The sequence below is a fragment of the Cherax quadricarinatus genome, chromosome 10 (assembly GCF_038502225.1).
Source record: "Cherax quadricarinatus isolate ZL_2023a chromosome 10, ASM3850222v1, whole genome shotgun sequence".
Lineage (NCBI taxonomy): Eukaryota > Metazoa > Arthropoda > Malacostraca > Decapoda > Parastacidae > Cherax > Cherax quadricarinatus.
In genome coordinates this window covers 31665158-31686053 of record NC_091301.1, presented here as the reverse complement: position 1 = coordinate 31686053, position 20896 = coordinate 31665158, and the positions used below count along the sequence as shown (strand labels likewise).

General features: G+C 42.4%; 1 protein-coding gene and 1 long non-coding RNA gene across 4 annotated transcripts in view; one reads left to right on the top strand and one right to left on the bottom strand.

Moving 5' to 3' along the window:
• The window catches only part of LOC128688024 (uncharacterized), a 232074-nt gene that overhangs the window by 207737 nt on the left and 3441 nt on the right, over positions 1 to 20896 (top strand). The window lies entirely within an intron of this gene.
• The window catches only part of LOC138852505 (uncharacterized), a 40042-nt gene continuing 30820 nt past the window's right edge, over positions 11675 to 20896 (bottom strand). The window contains exon 3 of the long non-coding RNA XR_011391824.1: positions 11675 to 12760. This is a non-coding gene — a long non-coding RNA (uncharacterized lncRNA). The remainder of the gene's footprint in view (positions 12761 to 20896) is intronic.

The window sequence follows — 20896 nt, the reverse complement described above, 5'->3', positions numbered from 1 at the left end:
AGCGAGCCAGCCACCTGACAAGCCAGCCAGCCAGCCAGCCAGCCACCTGACCAGCCAGCTAGTCAACCAGCCAGCCAGCCAGCCCCCTGACCAGCTAGCTAGTCAACCAGCCAGCCCCCTGACCAGCCAGCCAGCCAGCCAGAGAGCCAGCCAGCCAGCCAGCCAGAGAGCCAGCCAGCCAGCCAGCCAGCCAGCCAGCCAGCCAGCCAGCCAGCCAGCCAGCCAGCCAGCCACCTGACCAGCCAGCCAGCCAGCCAGCCACCTGACCAGCCAGCCAGCCAGCCAGCCACCTGACCAGCCAGCCAGCCAGCCAGCCACCTGACCAGCCAGCCAGTCAGCCAGCCACCTGACCAGCCAGCCAACCAGCCAGCCAGCCATCCAGCCACCTGACCAGCCAGCCACCTGACCAGCCAGCCACCTGACTAGCCAGCCACTTGACCAACCAGCCAGCCAGCCAGCCACCTGACCAGCCAGCCAGCCAGCCAGTCACCTGACCCACCAGCCAGCCAGCCAGCCACCTGACCAGCCAGCCAGCCACCTGACCAGCCAGCCAGCCAGCCAGCCTCCTGACCAGCCAGCCAGCCAGCCAGCCAGCCAGCCAGCCAGCCAGCCAGCCAGCCACCTGACTAGCCAGCCAGCCAGCCACCTGACCAGCTAACCAGCCAGCCACCTGACCAGCCAGCCAGCCACCTGACCAGCCAGCCACTTGACCAGCCAGCCACCTGACCAGCCAGCCACCTGACCAGCCAGTCACCTGGCCAGCCAACCAGGCAGCCAGCCAGTCAGCCAGCCACCCACCTGACTAGCCAGCCAGCCAGCCAGTCACCTGACCAGCCAGCCAGCCAGCCAGCCAGCCAGCCAGGCACCTGACAAGCCAGCCAGCCACCTGACCAGCCAGCCAGCCAACCACCTGACCAGCCAGCCAGCCAGCCAGCGACCTGACCAGCCAGCCAGCCAGCGACCTGACCAGCCAGCCAGCCAGCCAGCGACCTGACCAGCCAGCCAGCCAGTGACCTGACCAGCCAGCCAGCCAGCGACCTGACCAGCCAGCCAGCCACCTGACCAGCCAGCTAGGCAGCCAGCCGCCTGACCAGCCAGCTAGCCATCCATCCATCCATCCATCCATCCATCCATCCATCCATCCATCCATCCATCCATCCATCCATCCAGCCAGCCAGCCACCTGACCAGCCAGCCAGCCAGCCACCTGACCAGCCAGCCAGCCAGCCACCTGACCAGCCAGCCATCCACCTGATCAGCCAGCCAGCCACCCATCCACCTGACCAGCCAGCCAGCCAGCCAGCCATCCACCTGACAAGCCAGCCATCCACCTGACCAGCCAGCCAGCCAGTCATCCACCTGACCAGCCAGCCATCCACCTGACCAGCCAGCCAGCCAGCCACCTGACCAGCCACCTGACCAGCCAGCCAGCCAGCCACCCACCTGACCAGCCAGCCAGGCAGCCAGCCAGCCAGCCAGGCAGCCAGCTAGCCACCTGACCAGCCAGCCAGGCAGCCAGCCAGCCACCTGACCAGCCAGCCAGCCAGCTAGCCACCTGACCAGCCAGCCAGCCAGCCAGCCAGCCAGCCAGCTAGCCACCTGACCAGCCAGCTAGCCACCTGACCAGCCAGCTAGCCACCTGACCAGCCAACCAGGCAGTCAGCCAGCCACCTGACCAGCCAGCCAGGCAGTCCACCAGCCAGCCAGCCAGCCACCTGACCAGCCAGCCAGCCAGCCACCTACCTGACCAGCCAGCCAGCCACCTGACCAGCCACGCACCTGACCAGCCAGCCAGCCACCTGACCAGCCAGCCAGCCAGCCAGCCACCTGACCAACCAGCCAGCCACCTGACCAGCCAGCCAGCCACCTGACAAGCCAGCCAGCCAGCTGACCAGCCAGCCAGCTGACCAGCCAGCCAGCTGACCAGCCAGCCAGCCAGCCAGCCAGCCAGCCAGCCAGCCAGCCAGCTAGCCACCTGACCAGATAGCCTGCCAGCCACCTGACCAGCCAGCCACCTGACCAGCCAGCCACCTGACCAGCCAGCCACCTGACCAGCCAGCCAGCCAGCCAGCCACCTGACCAGATAGTCAGCCTGCCAATCACCTGACCAGCCACCCACTCAGCCAGCTACCTACCTACCTACCTACCTACCTACCTACCTACCTACCTACCTACCTACCTACCTACCTACCTACCTACCTACCTACCTACCTACCTACCTTCCCACCTACCTTCCTACCTACCTTCCTACCTACCTTCCTACCTTCTTACCTACCTGCCTACCTACCTAGCTGACCAGGCACCTGACCAGGCACCTGACCAGGCAGCCAGCCAGCCAGCTAGTGTTATTTACACTAATTCACACTGGTTTCCCACCTTCACACTGCCTTCCCCATCTTCAGTTACACTTCAACCTGTGTTAGAACTATCACGTGGGAAGAGAATACTCTCAATTCGAGGAAGAGTGAAGACTTCTTTACTGCTTGGCTTCGTGACAAAGGCGCACTGAATTACCACTCCCACAATTCAGTGCAGGTGCCTAGATTTTTTTCCTACTGCTCACACTAACCACGCAGACCCATTCTGTCACATGTAAGCCTAACAGTTTTCTCCCGCTCAAAAAAAAAAAAATATATATGACCGACCCTGACTGCAATGACGTACTTGTACGTGACTGAGCCTCAAAGGTTTAAAAGTGAACATAGGAAAGAGCAAGGTGATGAGGGTAACAAATGCTTTAGGCAATGAAAGACCGAATATCAGATTGGAAGGAGGGAGTATGGAGGAAATGAATGTGTTAACTTACTTTGGAGTGTATTTGTCGGCAGTTAGGTACAGTAGGGCCCTATTCTGCTTTCCATGCTATCGCTGGAAAGCAGAATGCCATTTTATCCACTTATAAATGCATATAAATGCCAGATAACAAGTTTAAACTAAAATACACACAGTACACTCATTACTTATCTTAAAATATTTGTAGTCTTAATGTAGGGCAAGAGCTGAGTATATTTGTAAGAAGTCAGGTGAGTAGATATGGTAGCCCACCTGGCCACCCCACCCACACATTATATACTATGATATTTAAAGCACCCTAGAGCGATAAAATGTATATACAGTGAAACCCCGGGTTTCGGCCATAATCCGTTCCAGAAGCTAGGCCTCAACACGAAACGGCCGAAAGACGAAGCAATATTTTCCATAAGAAATAATGTTAATAAAATTAATCTGTTCCAGACCCACAAAAATATTCACAAAAAATACATTTTTTAAATAATAACTATAGTTTTACATATACACAACACAGATAAATACAGTGGACCCCTGCATACTGCACGCATCGCATACCGTACAATCCGCATACCGCTCGCTTTTTCCGCAAAAATTTTGCCTCGCATACCGCCCAAAAACCCGCTCACCGCTCTTCGTCCGAGACGCGTCCAATGTGCGGCCTGAGCCACGCTCACATGTTCCGCCGGCGGCATTGTTTACCAGCCAGCCTCCGCGGTAACATCCAAGCATACAATCGGAACATTTCGTATTATTACAGTGTTTTTGGTGATTTTTTCTGGAAAATAAGTGACCATGGGCCCCAAGAAAGCTTCTAGTGCCAACCCTACAGCAATAAGGGTGAGAATTACTATAGAGATGAAGAAAAAGATCATTGATAAGTATGAAAGTGGAGTGCGTGTCTCCGAGCTGGCCAGGTTGTATAATAAACCCCAATCAACCATCGCTACTATTGGTGGTACAGCTGCTGCTGCTGCTGCTGTACCACCGTCAGCTGCTGCTGCACTGTCAGCTGCTGCTGCTGTTGTACCACCGTCAGCTGCTGCTGCTGCTGCTGCTGCTGCTGCTGCTGTAGTACCGTCTGCTGCTGCTGTAGTACCGTCTGCTGCTGCTGTAGCATCGTCTGCTGCTGCTGTAGCATCATCTGCTGCTGCTGTAGCATCGTCTGCTGCTGCTGTAGCATCGTCTGTTGCTGCTGTAGCATCGTCTGCTGCTGCTGTAGCATGGTCTGTTGCTGCTGTAGCATCGTCTGTTGCTGCTGTACCACCGTCAGCTGCTGCTGTAGCACCGTTGTTGGTGTGGCTTATTGAGAATACCAAGAAACAATTAACCCCAGAGGATTTGCCACCCAGGATAACCCAAAAAAGTCAGTGTCATCGAAGACTGTCTAACTTATTTCCATTGGGGTCCTTAATCTTGTCTCCCAGGATGCAACCCACACCAGTCGACTAACACCCAGGTGAACGGGGAAAAATGCCTGGAACTAGTGCTCATATTGATGAATTTAAAGCCAGCAAAGGTTGGTTTGAGAGATTTAAGAATTGTAGTGGCATACACAGTGTGATAAGGCCTGTTCTGGAAGAAAATGCCAAACAGGACCTACAGTACTCAGGAGGAAAAGGCACTCCTAGGACACAGTGTCTCATCAGTCATTGCTGCATCTTCAATAAAGGTAAGTGTCATTTATTCTTCATTTAGTAGAGTAGTACATGCACAATATATATTGTGCATGTACTACTCTACTATTGTGCATGTATCCTTCTCTTTGTGTGTAGGAAAATGTATATTTCATGTGGTAAAAAAATTTTTTTCATACTTTTGGGTGTCTTGCACGGATTAATTTGATTTCCATTATTTCTTATGGGGAAAATTCATTCGCATACCGAACATTTCGCATAACAATCAGCCCTCTTGCACGGATTAAAGTCGCTATGCGGGGGTCCACTGTACATATATATTATACGTAGATTTTATTATTTTTTTATTTTTATTATCACACTGGCCGATTCCCACCAAGGCAGGGTGGCCCGAAAAAGAAAAACTTTCACCATCATTCACTCCATCACTGTCTTGCCAGAAGGGTGCTTTACACTACAGTTTTTAAACTGCAACATTAACACCCCTCCTTCAAATAAAATAACATTTGCTTATCTTTATTGAAGAGACTTGTTGGCATCTGGAAGATAGGGAGGAGGAAAGAGGGAGGACTTATTGTTTGGAGGGAAAATCCCCTTCTATAAAGACTTTAGGTAACGAGTCCTTATCTGGGGTTACTTCCCTTCTTTGTCTTTTAAGGCCTAGGGCCAGCTTCAGAGTCACTGGACCCCTGTCTCACAAAATAACGGTCAAGAGTGCTCTGTTTCTGGCGTCTCTAAGATTTCCCTGAAGTGGGACAAGGTTTTGTCACTGAACATGTTGCAGATACGGCTTGTTTCAGCTTGGTCAGGGTGATGTTTCTCTACAAAAGCTTGCACCCTAGTCCACATTGCACACACCTCTTTAATCTCTGAAGAAGGCACCTCCTTCACTCCCTCTTCCTCATCTGAAGCAAGTTCCTGAGCTGTGGTCTGATGATGTTCCAGTTGAAGCTCTTGCAGTTCCTCAATGGTTAGCTCTTCCCTGTGGTCCTCCACCAACTCTTCCACATCCTCTCCACTCACCTCCAGCCCCATGGGCTTGCCCAATGCCACAATACCTTCTACAACAGGCAGAGGGTTGGCAGGGTCAGGGTCAGCCTCAAACCCTTCAAAATCCCTCTGGATGACACATTGTGGCCACAGTTGTCTCCAAGCAGAGTTCAAAGTCCTGGAAGTCACTCTCTCCCAAGCCTTACCTATAAGGCTTATGCAGTGGAGGATACTGAAGTGCTTCCTCCAGAACTCTGGAGGAGAGGAGTGGTGTTAGAAGGCAAGAACTTCACTGTTATAAAATTGAAGTCACTAGACAATAGGTCTTCCAAGTTTGGAGGATGAGCAGGAGCATTGTCCATTACCAGGAGGTACTTGAGTGGCAAATTATTTTCCAAGAGGTATTTTTTTCACACTGGGGCCAAACACTTCATGGACGCACTCTTTGAAAATTTGCCTCGTGACCCGTGCCTTATTGTTCGCTTTCCACAAGACACACAATTTATTCCTGATGACATTGTTTTTCTTAAACACACTGGGGTTTTCTGAGTGATACACAAGTAAAGGCTTCGCTTTAACCCTTTCAGGGTCCACAGACCCTCTCAAAGACTTGTTCTCAGGGTCCCCAAAATTTAAAAAAAAAAAAAAATTATTTTTTCTTGTGAAAGAGAATCTTTTCCCGATCATAATGACACCAAAAGTGTGAAATTTGATGGAAAACTTACAGAATTATGCTCTTGCGAAGTTAGCGGTCTCGACGATGTTTACGCATCGGCGATTTTGCCCACTTTGAGCCCTATTTTCGGCCAATTCCAATGTACTAGTCGACAAAAATCATAACTATTTCACTAGAACTCCATTTTTTTCTATCGAATGAGTACAAGAAACCACCAATTTACCGATTTCAACTATCCAGTACAGTGGTCAGAATTTAGCAATTTTGCCAATTTCACACAAATTTCAAAAGAGGCCAATTTCCAAATAGGGTCCAGAATAAACAAGAGAGACATTCCTGGCACTAAAATAACATTTCCTCTGTTCATTAGCCACGTCCCCAGGCCCCTCTTACATTTCTTTTGCTTTCCACTTTGAATTTTTATTCTCACAAAAAAAAAAATAAGATTTACTGTTATGCAGACTACTGCATTAGTGTAGAAATGGTATAGATAATATCGGCACACTTGTGAAAGAATATTTGACTCACCAGTTGACGTGTATTGGATGCTTAGCATGATTTGTTTACTTTTGAACTTTGGTAATAATCAAACATTTCTGCTACTTTGAGCTTAATTTCAAGGTACTTTTCATTGTAAAACCAATCAAAATCATCTCAATTTCTGTAATATGTCTTCCATTCTATACAGTGAGACCAGGAAAACTAGAATACAACAATAAATACCATACGAAAATATAGTGCAAAATCGCTGTTTTAATCCAAAAACACGGTCAAAGTTATTTTTTTTCTCATTATGCACTGTGTGCTGCAGGATTTTTTTTATACTGCGCACACTGACCACATAGACCCATTCTTTCATATGTAGGCCTAGATTTGAAGGCGCTAAAATTTATACGTACTAGTACGTCATGGACACTGGCACTTAAGGTGTTAGTATGGCCGAAACCCTGGAAGGGTTAAAATCACCACTAGCATTAGCACAGAACAAAGGAGTGAGCCTATCTTTCATAGGCTTGTGTCCTGGCAGTGCCTTTTCCTCCTGAGTAATGTAGGTCCTCTTTGGCATTTTCTTCCAAAACAGGCCTGTTTCATTACAATTGAACACTTGTTGGGGTTTGAATTTTTCAGTCTCTACGTACCCCTTAAATTCACTCACGAAGTTTTCAGCTGCACGTTTGTCTGAACTTGCTACCTCCCCATGCCTTACCACACTGTGTATGTCACTATGATTTTTAAATCTGTCAAACCAGCCTCTGCTGGCCTTAAATTCACTAACATCAGCACTGGTTCCAGGCATTTTCTTTATCAGATCGGCATGCAACTGCCGATGGCTGGCTGGCTGGCCGGTTGGCCAGCTGGAGCTGGCTGGCTGGGGCTGGCTGTGGCTGGCTGGCTGGCTGGCTGTGGCTGACTGGCTGTGGCTGCCTGGCTGGCTGTGGCTGGTTGGCTGGCAGTGGCTGGTTGGCTGGGAGTGCAAGGTAATGCTCACTCAAGGATAAACATTGCTAGACTGGTTCACGATGCCTGCGCGGGCAGGCGGACAGGTCTGGTATGCCGGCCGAAACCCGGGGTTTCACTGTACAGTACACTCATTACTTCTTCGTCTTCTTTCAACAAACTGGCCTCATCCCACCAAGGCAGGGTGGCCCAAAAAGAAAAACAGAAGTTTATCTTTTTAACTTCAGTAATGTATACAAGAGAAGGAGTTACTAGCCCCTTGCTCCCAGCATTTTAGTTGCCTCTTATGACATGCATGGCTGGTGAAGTAAGAATTCTGTTCCACTTCACCATGGAGATAAGAGGAAATAAACAAGAACACGAACTAGTAAGAAAATAGAAGCCCAGAGGGGTGTGTATATATACAGTATAGTGTATATGCTTGTACATGCATGTGTAGTGTGACCTAAGTGTAAGTAGAAGTAGCAAGATGCAACTGAAATCTTGAATGTTTGTCGCACTGTTTACTCAAGCTGGCGCTCAGTTTAACTGGTACTAAGTGGCACTAAGGTACTAAGTGGTCCCAGATTTTTTTTAATACGGCGCACACCAAGTGTTAAGACCTGTTCTATGCTGATCAGGCATCTCAGGGCAATCGTGCCAAATTTGGAGGCAGGAAAATTTAAAACATGCACAGTGGAACCTCGGCTTACAAACGCTCCACCATGCGAATTTTTCAGGATACGAACCGTTGTTCAGTCAATTTTTTGCTTCTGGATATGAAGGAAATTTCAGGATGTGAACTTACACCTCAAAGGAGGTTCCTTAAATAAATAAATAAAATATCTTTTTCTTTGCAAAGATTACAGTGTGTGTTTACATATCATAATATGACAGGAGCAAAGTAAACCACTGTCATGCTGAGGCATTTTGGGAAGACTTAACCTAATACTAATGGACTGCTTAAGTCTAGACAGGTGAAAAGTGTACTAGTAGTGGTTACCAATGTTTTGCTGATGGTGGCGCCAACTACTGCAGCCTTTTGAAGTTTCTCCTTACTGTTGTTGTTATTATTATTGTTATATTGTATTATTATTATTATTATTGTTATAATAATAATGATTATTATTATTATAATATGCACATACAGTGGTCCCTCGCTTTTCGTAGTTCTCGGGAATCATAGATTTCGGAAATCATAGGGATATTTTCGTATAAACATGGGCTCGCTAATCATAGGTTGACTCGCGAATAGTAGTTCTTCCGGGACGTGTACGCACGGTGTGAGCCGGGGCGGCCTCCCTACCCAGCCAGTCTGGCATTGTTTACCAGTGAGCGAAGATCCCCTCACATGCTCCTACGAAATATTTCATAATATTCCACTCATTTTAGTGCTTGCAAGTACTAAATAAGCTACCATGGCTCCAAAGAAAGCTCCTAGTGCCAAGCCTGTAGTAAAGAAGGTGAGAAATACGATTGATACGATTGTTAAATCAATTGTGGCACTGGGGAGTTCCATGGGGTTGGATGTGAGTTTGGAGGATGTGGAAGAGTTGGTGGAAGACCACAACGAAGAGCTCACCACTGAGGAGCTGCAAGAGCTGCAGCAGGAACAGCAACAGATCGCAGCTCAGAATCTTGCTCTGTAAAGGAGGAGGAAGAGAGATGGAAGAAGGTGCCTTCTTCAGAAATTAAAGAGATTTTTGCTATGTGGGGTAAGATGGAAAGCTTTATGGAGAAACATCACCCTGACAAGGTTGTTGCAAGCCATGTTGGCAACATGTACAGTGACAAAGTCTTGGGCCATTTTAGGGAAGTGTTAAAGAGACGCCAGAAACAGAGCTCTCTCCACAATTATTTTGCGAGACAGGACTCCAGTGACTCTCAAGGTGGTCCTAGTGGCATTAAGAAACAGAGAAGAGAAGCAACCCCAGAAAAGCAATTGGTACCTGAGGTGTTGATGGAAGGGGATTCCCCTTCCAAACTGTAAACAATCCAATCTCTCTCCTCCTCCAGTCTCCCATACACTGAGAAGAATCTCCAATAAAGTTAAGTGTTATGCTGTTAATGTTTCATTCATCATTTCCCATTGTATTGTTTATGTACTACATCTGTATTTCATGTAAAAAAATTTTTTGTTTTAATACCTCTGGGTGTCAGGAATGGATTAATTGTATTTGCGTTATTTCTTATGGGGAAAATTGATTCGCAAATCGAAGATTTCGATAATAGTAGCAACTCCAGGAACGGATTAACTATGAAAAACGAGGGACCACTGTACTAATAATAATGATAATAATACGTAATAATAATTATGTATAGTATAATATAATATTACGTAATAGTACAATAATAATTATTATAATAATAATACTATGTATGTACTGCGTATAATTTAGTTTGACAACACCACCACAATGGTCACCAGTGCACATGTGCTTATGGAGCTACCCTTGCGGTGCAAGGAATTCTCATGATTTCCTTACGTTTCGTGCAGTTAATTCACCAGATTTCTTCTAATCATGGGTCCTAAGAAAGCAAGTGCAAAGGATAGTGCCGAGAAGAAAAAGAGAATGATTTGCATGGAATTAAAGCAAGAAATCGTTGATAAGCACAGACTAGGTACGAGGGTGGAGGACTTGGCGAGTGAGTATAATCGTAGCCCCTCTACTACATGTACAATACTAAAGCAGGAGTCTCTAAAGGCTATAGCACCAGCAAAGGGCGTTACAGTAATTTATAAGCAGCGGACCTCTGTCAATGAAAAGATGGAAAAGCTGCTGTTGACACGGTTGACAGAGAAACAGCTCACAGGAGATACGTAGTGTAGTGAAATAAACATAAAAATTGTACATAGCAGTTCTTAAGAAAAGTGTGAACTATTGATAGGATATGCCGCTCTGCATTTCTTCTCTAAGGTATGTAAATGTTGTATGTACACCAGATGTAATTCAGCCTCACAAACTCTGTTTTGTCTTACAATAACACCTTTGACGTTTTCATAGCGAGAATGCATGACCACTCTCGTGACCACATTCCTCCTCCCTCCGCTGTCCACGTAATGACATATTTTATTCATTCTAGAGTGTATATCAGGTTTCTATGTTATTTATATTGTTTATTATGTCATTGATGAATTGTGACAGATAAATAAGCCATAGAGTTGATAGTAGGGTTATTTTGTCATGCCTCCTGAGAGCAGGAATTCAGCTGGAACGAATTAATTACATTTCAACTAATTTAAATGAGGAAAATTAACCCAGCATACGAACAAATCAGGATACGAACAAGTCCACGGAATGGATTAAATTTGTAAGCCAAGGTTCCATTGTATACGTTGGGGCGCTAGCAGTAAGTATGTATATATACGTTTGGACCGTTTAGGGGTTAAAGCAATATCAAAGACGGTTGACATAAACCCACTACCATTATAGTATGCTCCTTGTTTAGCGATGAATTTGTTTACTGCCGTGGTATTAGGAACAGAACTCCTTCATTAAGTGAGGAGAGGCTGTACTTTCAAATGTTTATTCAGTAGTGTACTGTATATTGTATTAAACAGAATAGAGGAAACCAGCTCTAATATACATTATATAGGTATGCATACTTGTCAGAGAGCCTGTTGTAAATCTGAGGTGTTGGTAAACGAGTACATCACTGAGGAGAGGCTGTATAATTTTGAAAAAATATCATAGCTAGATTAATGAAAATGTGTATATTAACATAATACTATATGGCATTTAGAGTGCCTCAGAATTATTATTATTGCAAATTATTAATATCATAATTAATATGGCATCTTCAAGACTAATAAGACACTCTTAGTGATTTTAATGTGTACCTGCATGTCAGCACAATGTGTAAGTTTATTTAGGTACAGGTACACATAAGTACTATAAGTATTAAGAGTATATATATGTTGCGAATAAGAAATTTTTTAAAGAACTTCGGAATATGGCCTGTTACCATTTATTTCTTATGCAACAAGATTTTTGGATCCGAGTTATTTAAAGGTATTTTAGAGTCTAGGGGAAATAATTTCAACTGGGAAACTCCATAGAATAATATTCAAATTTATTAAAGTATTTAAATACAACACTTTATCTTCTCTCTGTAGTTAATGTAACTTAATACTTTGTACAATAAATTTACCATATACATTTAGTTCAAAATCATGGAAATGTCACATTAATAAGGAAGTTTAATTATTCTTCCTGTAATTAAGTCTTCAATAACATTTACGTCTTTGTCTTAACAAGACTGTAAACTCAAAATACAAAAGGTACAAGATTTAACAAGACCTTTGAATCTGGCCGTAAAGTATCTCTATGGATTACTGAACTGACCAAGGATATAAATATCAAAAGAATCTTTCAGAGCAATGAGGAACAAACTGAGTCAGCTCTAGAGTCCAATTCTCAAAACCATTCAAACTGTACACCGTAAGAGCCAATATACGATCAGTTGTCAGGGCTAGAGCAGGGAGCAGACTGACTACTTGCCAGTCTGTTGACACGTCGTCAGGTTGGATCAGCTGACCCAAACGTCAGCCAGCCGGACATAAACAATTGAACAATTCACCGGATGGTTCTGAGACTTAAACTCTATATACACAAGAAATCCTACCTAACAATAATAATAAAATAATAGTGATAATAATAAAATAGCGATAATAACAAAATAGCGATAATAACAAAATAGTGATAATAATAACATAGTGATAATAATAACATAGTGATAATAACAAAATAGTGATAATAACAAAATAGTGATAATACCATGGTATTTTTCATATATTAACAGATAATAATATAACGCCGAAAGTCTCTATTTTAGCTATAAATGGGGACTTTCGCGCTATAATATTAAGTGATGAACATATTCTCTTACAATAGTTAAATAACACAGGATGACCAATTTCGAAGATATAACCCCCCCCCCCCGTACGACAATAGGTCGCAGTAGGGAGTTTGCAAGCGTCCTTGGTAATATCTCCTTTATAGTAAGCGTCCTCTTGGTAACTAAGGCATGTAGTACGATGGAAGAATGGAGAAGAAAGAACTCGATCAGTATGGTTATTTGCCAGAGGATGAGCTTTTGGAACAATGGCCGGAAGAACTATCTGGAGTGGCTTCCATCACAATTCGAGAATAGGAGTCTCGGACATGACTGTCAGGGTCATCCATGTGGACTTAATACTTCGTCCCATCAACGAAACGGCTTTCATAGTCATACTGTCAATATAAAAGAAAATCATTAACAAAAATATATAATATATATATAAATTAGGCTCTAAGAGTACTCATTTCTTAACTTTACATTTTAAGGTATACATTTTTTTTTTTTCAGGGGTGAGAAAGGGCATCAGCAATTATGTTAAGGGATCCACTTAAGTGTTGAATACTAATCAGATAAGGTTGGATCCTCAGAGCCCACCTGAGGATCCGGGTGTTCTTTGATTTCATAGAATTAATATAAATTGAAGGGTTGTGATCAGAAAATACCATAATTTTATGGGGGGAGGTTCCCAGATAAATGTCAAAATGTTCCAAAGATATTACTAGGGCAAGAGCTTCTTTCTCTACAGTGGCGTAATTCTTTTGGTGACGTTTCAACTTTGAAGAAAAATAAGATATAGGATGCAAAATATCAGTAGAGGGGGATTTCTGAAGTAACACCGCCCCCACAGCATAACCGCTGGCATCGATGTGTAAATAGAAGGGTTGATTAAAGTCAGGACTTTTCAATACAGGTGACGAAGAAAGCAACCGCTTCAACCGATTAAAAGCTATCTCACAATCTTTCGTCCAGCAAAACTTCATCTTACTACTGGTTAACTCAGTAAGAGGAGATGCAACCTGTGAAAAATTAGGACAGAAAGGTCGATAATAACCAGTCATTCCAAGGAACCTCTGTATAGATTTTCTATCTTGAGGGATAGGAAATTCGGCAATGGCCCTAACTTTTACATCAACAGGACGTACCTCACCCTGACCTATACAAAAACCGAGGTATTTAATCTGGCTTGTCCAAACTGACACTTGGCTAAATTTATGGTGAAGTTGTACTTTTCTAACTTCTTAAATAAGGTTTCCAGGTGAATTAAATGTTGCTCCCACTCATTGCTATATGTAACAAGATCATCTAGATATGCATCCACTCCTTCTAAATCATTGGTCAGCAGGTTCATCAGGCGCTGAAAGGTAGAGGCCGTGTTACACAACCCGAAGGGCATAACACGATAATTGAATAATCCGCCTTGTATAGTAAATGCGGATATTTCTTGGGCTTGCTGGGTAAGCGGCACTTGGTGTCCGTAAATTAATTCAAATGGACTAAACCCAGTGCTTTCTTGTTCGCTTTCCCTTAAGGCGAACAAGAGGAATGGTATTCCTTCGTCCCAATCTCTGGAAAACTGCTCACAGTATGCTCTCATCATTGATTTTAATGTTTGATGAAATCGTTCGAGGGCTCCTTGCGACTGAGGGTGATAAGCAACAGAAAATACGGACTTAATTCTGAGGCGAGATAAGGCATCACGAAACATCTTAGAGGTAAAATTTGAACCTTGATCGGATTGAATTATTCGGGGAATCCCCACCTGTGAGAAAATTTTTTGCAAAGCTCGAACAATGATGCGAGAATTAATTTTTCTCAAAGGAATAGCCTCTGGATATCGAGTAACGACATCCAAAATTGTAAACAGATATTGATTCCTTTGTTTAGTCCTGGGTAACGGACCAACACAATCTATTATCAGGCGTGAGAAGGGCTCACCACTGACGGGAATCGGAATGAGGGGAACTGGTGGAGGTGTGTGCGAAGGTTTGCCGGTCACTTGGCAGACTTGACAACCTTTTAGATAGCTTTCCACAGTCTCCTTCATTCTGGGCCAATGAAAATGCTTGGCTATTTTGCCCAGCGTTTTCTTTACTCCCAAATGTCCTCCCATGGGACTATGGTGGGCGAAACTAATAGCCAACTCTAAAGGTGCTAGGTAGCACTACTAGGTGTTTGCTGGTAGACAGATGATCGTCGGAAGACAAAAGAGACTTTCCCTTTCTCATTAATATACCATTAGCAAGATAGTAACAATTGTCCAGGTCTTGGGCGTCGTCTTCTGTAATAGCTATCTCTCGTAATTTCTCTAGGGATGGATCAAGGAACTGATCCCTTATTAAATCTTCTTTCGATAGCATTTTAATATCAGAATCTTGAAAAGGGCCGATCATAGAATATTTCAGATTTGAAGATCCGGGTTGTAAGGATCGGCTGAACAATAAATCGAGACCTAAATCTTCGCCTTCACATGGGACTTCAGTTGATAAAGGATTTTGAGGCGCTCTAGACATTGCTCTAGTTATAACATTGAGAGGAAATAAGGTAGGAGCCTCTTTTCGAGCTTCTATGGCATAGTTAATGTCAGTAGAATTATCAATAACTAGAGGCTCTCGGCTTATACCCGGATAGTCTAGATCATTGCCTATGAGTAAGTCAACGCAGTGAATAGGAAAAGTTTCACTGGATATACCTACCGACACAAAGCCAGTATAGGTTGGTGTTTGGATGTATATCCTGTGAAGAGGCACTCTTATAATGGCGCCTCCATAAGATTCTAATAAGACATCTAGCTTTGTGCGAGTCATATCACTTACGGGAAGTATGTCCTGCTTCAACAATGTTAAATAACTTCCAGTATCACGGAAGGAATTAATTTCAACTAATTGAGTCTTGTCTATTCCAACTTTCATTTTAGCAAAGTAGGGACTCATAGCTGAGTGAATATCTTTTTCTGAAACAGCTCTAGTATTGAGTCATCTAGAATGACTACTGATTCGTTCTTGTGAACCTTGCTCGGTACTAGGGTTCAGTTTCTTTTGAGTTGTCGATGAAGATATTACCTGAGTTGGGAAACTAAATCGCTCGTTCCTGGTATCCCTCTCTAGCCAATAACAGTGTTTCCTTAAATGTCCTTTCTTATTACAATAAGTGCAGTTCAACTCACTGTTATGCCTTAGTGGTTTTGAACTTTTCTTAGATCTAAATTTATTATTAATGGGCGTGGAGGCATCATAGGAGGTCGGGCAAGGATTCTGTATGCGATGCATCTCTGTAAGATTGGATCGTCCTTTCTTAGGGGCATATTTAGTCACTGTTTCCTTACTTTTTAATTCGCCAATCAATTGTTGAGATATTTCATAATTATCGGCGAGCGAGGCTGTTTCTAGTATATTTACTATGGGGCAACTAATCAAATACCTATGCAAGTCTTCTGGTAAATTATTATAGAAATCCTCATGCAGGATCAATTGGGAAAGACTTTCCATAGATTTACAGTTAGAAGCTCTACACCATCTCTCAATAGCGATTTTCTTTTCACGTGCAAAATCTACATACGACTGAGTTGGCTGGCGTTTTAATGCTCTGAAGGTTTTTTGATAACTTACTGGGAGGAGATCATAAGCCTCTAGGATAGCCTTCTTAACGGAATCATAATCCACATATTTCTCAAAAGGTAACGTAGCCGTACAACTTTGAGCTTTACCAGACAACAAAGTATGTAATAAGGTTGCCCAGTGTTGTCGGGGCCAGCGCATAGCACGTGCTTGATTCTCAAAGACTTCAAAATAAGTATCTAAATCTCCATCATTAGACCTTGGAACCATAGATGCAGCTTTTTGTATATTGAAAGAATCATTTGAGGATTCAGTACATCTTTCACTCACATTACCTTGTTGTTGTTGTCTTACATAGCGGAGCGTTTCCCTTTGAAAGTCTTCTTCATTTAATTTACGCTGAGCCTCAATTTGAGCAGTCTGTAAAATAAATAGTCTCTCTAATTTCTCAAACTGACTTTGAGAAATATGCCCCGATGGTATCGAAAATGAGGGAATTGAACTGGCGGTATGTGGATATTCCTTTGGACGTGCACCTTGGTGAGGGACAGGCTGACATTAATAGGAATTCCTTCAGTAACAGGCGAATGCCGAACAGTGGCTGCACCCTGCAATACTTCATCTACTTTACTAGAGGCCCAAGCGGGACCTAATCTATCTGATTCAATTTCAAGATCAACTCTTTGAAATTGTTCTTCTAATACTTCGAATCTCGACTGGTAGCTTACTTGAGAAACTAAACTTTCAGAGTCAGAATCTCCTGCTACATGATGGTTAGAGGCCCCTGGAAACAATTTGTTTCTAATTATTGCCCTTACGGTATTGCCTGTGTAATATCTATCGTATGGTACTCCCAATTTACGGGCTATCTGCCAGCATGTTTGAAGTTTCAAGGAGTCCAGCTTTGACAATGTTAAATCTTCAAATAACTCTTTAATGTGATCTTCCATGATCAATATTTTGAAATTAACTAAAGATAAATTCCCAGTATATAACTTTAATATTGTCTTAGAACAACAGAGATCCCGGACAGGCCCCTATTTGTTGCGGATAAGAAATTTTTTAAAGAACTTCAGAATATTGCCTGTTACCATTTATTTCTTATGCAACAAGATTTTTGGATCCGAGTTATTTATAGGTATTTTAGAGTCTAGGGGAAATAATTTCAACTGGGAAACTCCATAGAATAATATTCAAATTTATTAAAGTATTTAAATACAATACTTTATCTTCTCTCTGTAGTTAATGTAACTTAATACTTTGTACAATAAATTTACCATATACATTTAGTTCAAAATCATGGAAATGTCACATTAACAAGGAAGTTTAATTATTCTTCCTGTAATTAAGTCTTCAATAACATTTACGTCTTTGTCTTAACAAGACTGTAAACTCAAAATGCAAAAGGTACAAGATTTAACAAGACCTTTGAATCTGGCCGTAAAGTATCTCTATGGATTACTGAACTGACCAAGGATATAAATATCAAAAGAATCTTTCAGAGCAATGAGGAACAAACTGAGTCAGCTCTAGAGTCCAATTCTCAAAACCATTCAAACTGTACACCGTAAGAGCCAATATACGATCAGTTGTCAGGGCTAGAGCAGGGAGCAGACTGACTACTTGCCAGTCTGTTGACGCGTCGTCAGGTTGGATCAGCTGACCCAAACGTCAGCCAGCCGGACATAAACAATTGAACAATTCACCAGATGGTTCTGAGACTTAAACTCTATATACACAAGAAATCCTACCTAACAATAATAATAAAATAGTGATAATAATAAAATAGCGATAATAACAAAATAGCGATAATAACAAAATAATGATAATAACATAGTGATAATAATAAAATAGTGATAATAACAAAATAGTAATAATAACAAAATAGTGATAATAACAAAATAGTGATAATAACAAAATAGTGATAATACCATGGTATTTTTCATATATTAACAGATAATAATATAATGCCGAAAGTCTCTATTTTAGCTATAAACGGGGACTTTCGCGCTATAATATTAAGTGATGAACATATTCTCTTACAATAGTTAAATAACACAGGATGACCAATTTCGAAGATATAACAATATAAAATATGAAATAAATTTAAATTTAAAATATGAAATAAATTTTCAGGAGGCCTGGTCACAGACCGGGCCGCGGGGGCGTTGACCCCCGAAACTCTCTCCAGGTAAACTCCAGGTAAAACACTTGAAATATTGGAAAGTTTCCAGACATAATGGAGAGACGCAGTGCTCATGGAGCTCATGGGGCTCCTGGAGAATGTAAACAAACTGGGTGGCATGCGGTGACTGTATTAGACAGTCAAGTGGGGAGAGCAGTATAGAGATTTTTGGTCATAATTTGAAATGTCCGTTTTAGCAGAACGCTGTAAAGTGGGGCTCTACTGTATGTGAAAGATGAGGTGAACCATAGGCAGAGACTGAATAGACAAAGAATGTTATCCATGGAAGCATAAAGGGGAATGCATGAGAGTATAGTGGTACCAACACTCTTGTATGGTTGTGAAGCTCTGAGGAGGAGGCTGAAGGGGCCTGTGCTCCGAGTTTCTGACGCGGTCTTGGTAATTATGCAAAAAATATGATTTTAGGTTTTGTTTACAGAAAAATAGTGTAAGTATCTGGGAACATTTTGGTGAAAACCCCATCATAATACAATGTTTCTAAAGCAAATTATAGCTACTTGAAACATGTCAGGTGACGACCCGCCAGGTAAATACGTATATGCGTAAGTGCGAGGTGAATTTTTTATATATTTTTTGTTTGTTTTTAATTTTCTATTTTTCTTTCTAATACACTAAATTTACCACTTAATATCATTACAATGTGGGTGGAGCTTATATCAGAGGTGGGAGGAGCTTGCATGATGATGCAACAACCAGTTGCCGTGACAACAGTCTGATCACCACCTACAAAATGTCTTATTCTGACCCTATTATTGCTAATATCCTTTTTCTGCTTATATCATTTATTCAGTAGTGATAGTATACATAATATAACTTGGATAAATGCATAAGAAAGCCAGCCAAAATAATAATATTTGTATATTATACCCGGAGGTGGTGGCTGACCCTAATGAAATGATTACATCAAACATTCCCTATAAGAGAAGGGTTTTCTATGTTACCTCTGGTAGCACTACAGAAAATGATGTACTATACACGGGGAAACAATAAGAAATCACTTATATCACATAAATAAACCCAAAGTAGCACAATTTTCATAATTTGACGTAATTTTGACGTAATTTGCTAGTCCGCGCGTTTACCCGAGTATCTAGAAACCAGGATTTTAGTCTATTGCTTGTCACTGCACCATTATTAATGATTGGATTGAAATGATTTTCACAGACAATATAAAACAAAGTGTGTTTGAAAATATTAAGGTAAAATTTTTGGAATATCTCAAATATTTTTGGTTTTGTGGGGGGTAAAAGGCAGATATTTTGGTGAATGTCAAAAAAGCGCACCAAATGTATTTTTTTTCACCATAATAATAAGGTATATTAGATGAATTTTATCCATTAATATTCGTTTTAGACGTATTCTAACAGTTAGAAATGTCAGAAATGTCATTCGTAGTGCCAATTTGTCATGCCATGCTGCCATATGTCAAAATCAGTAAATATTTTTTTTTCTCCATTGTTTGTTGGCCAATCATATTGAAACTTTGTCATATTCATTTACATATGCACTTCTAAATGTGCACCAAAAATAAAAGAAATTGGGCAGAAAATAAAGGAGGGGAACGAAAATGAGAGCCAGGTCCCTGAACAGTGAAGATGTCATATCTGAGGGAAATGTGTGGTGTAAATATTATGCAGAGAATATGTAGCATGGAGATAAGAAATGTGGGGTTACTAAAAGTATTATCCAGAGAGCTGAGGAGGGGTTATTGAGGTGATCTGGACCTGTAGAGAAGATGTAGCAAAATGGGATGACCTGGAGCAGGGGTGGGCAAAGCCATCAACTGGGAACTGTACTTTTCTGATAATGCTTGTGTAACAGCTCGTGTTTTCAACAGGGGAAAATGAACAAAGTTTTGCTCATTCAGCTGCATATACATGAGTACAGTGGAATCTCAAATTTCGAATGTATCACTTATTGAACTCTTCGAAAATCGAACACTTTTTTCGAACCAACTTTGTCCCTATTATTGAACTTGCCCCTATTTTCGAACCGCCGGGTACTGTAACTGTCTATCAGCCCGCTCTGTCCGCGTCCCCACGCAGGTGCTGTGAGCCAGTCTGGTTTTGTTGATGCTTGAGTGAACACTAACCTGCACTCTCATTCAAACATTTCATTGTGTTTAGTACTTGTGGGACTGTGAAATAAGCTACCATGGGCCCAAAGAAACTTGCTAGTGGTACCCCTGTGATAAAGAAAGTGAGAAACACCATAGATGTGAAGAAGGAAATAATACAGAAGTATGAGAGTGGTGTGAGACTTGTTGAGCATGCCAGGATGTATGGGAAAAACAAGTTGACCATCGGTTCTATCCTGGCAAAGAAAGAACAAATCAAGGAACCTGATGTTGCAAAAGGTGTTAATATGCTAACCAAAAAAAGACCACAGACAATTGATCAGGTTGAGAAGTTGTTGCTGGTGTGGATCAGGGATAAAGAGATGGCAGGTGATAATGTTTCAGAGACCATTATTTGCGAAAAGGCAAGGAAGTTGCATGTCGATCTGGTACAGAAAACTCCTGGAACCAGTGCTGATAGTGAATTTAAGGCCAGCAGAGGCTGGTTTGACAGATTTAAGAAGGGTAGTCCTAGTGGCATTAAAAGATAGAGAAAGGAAGTAACCCCAGAGAGGGCTTTGATACCTGAAGTCCTCATGGAGGGGGATTCTCCTTCCAAACACTAACCCTAACTCCCTCTCTCCTCCTCCCTATCTTTCAGATGCCATCACCAATCTTCAGTAAAGGTAAGTAAAAATGTTATTTATATGTT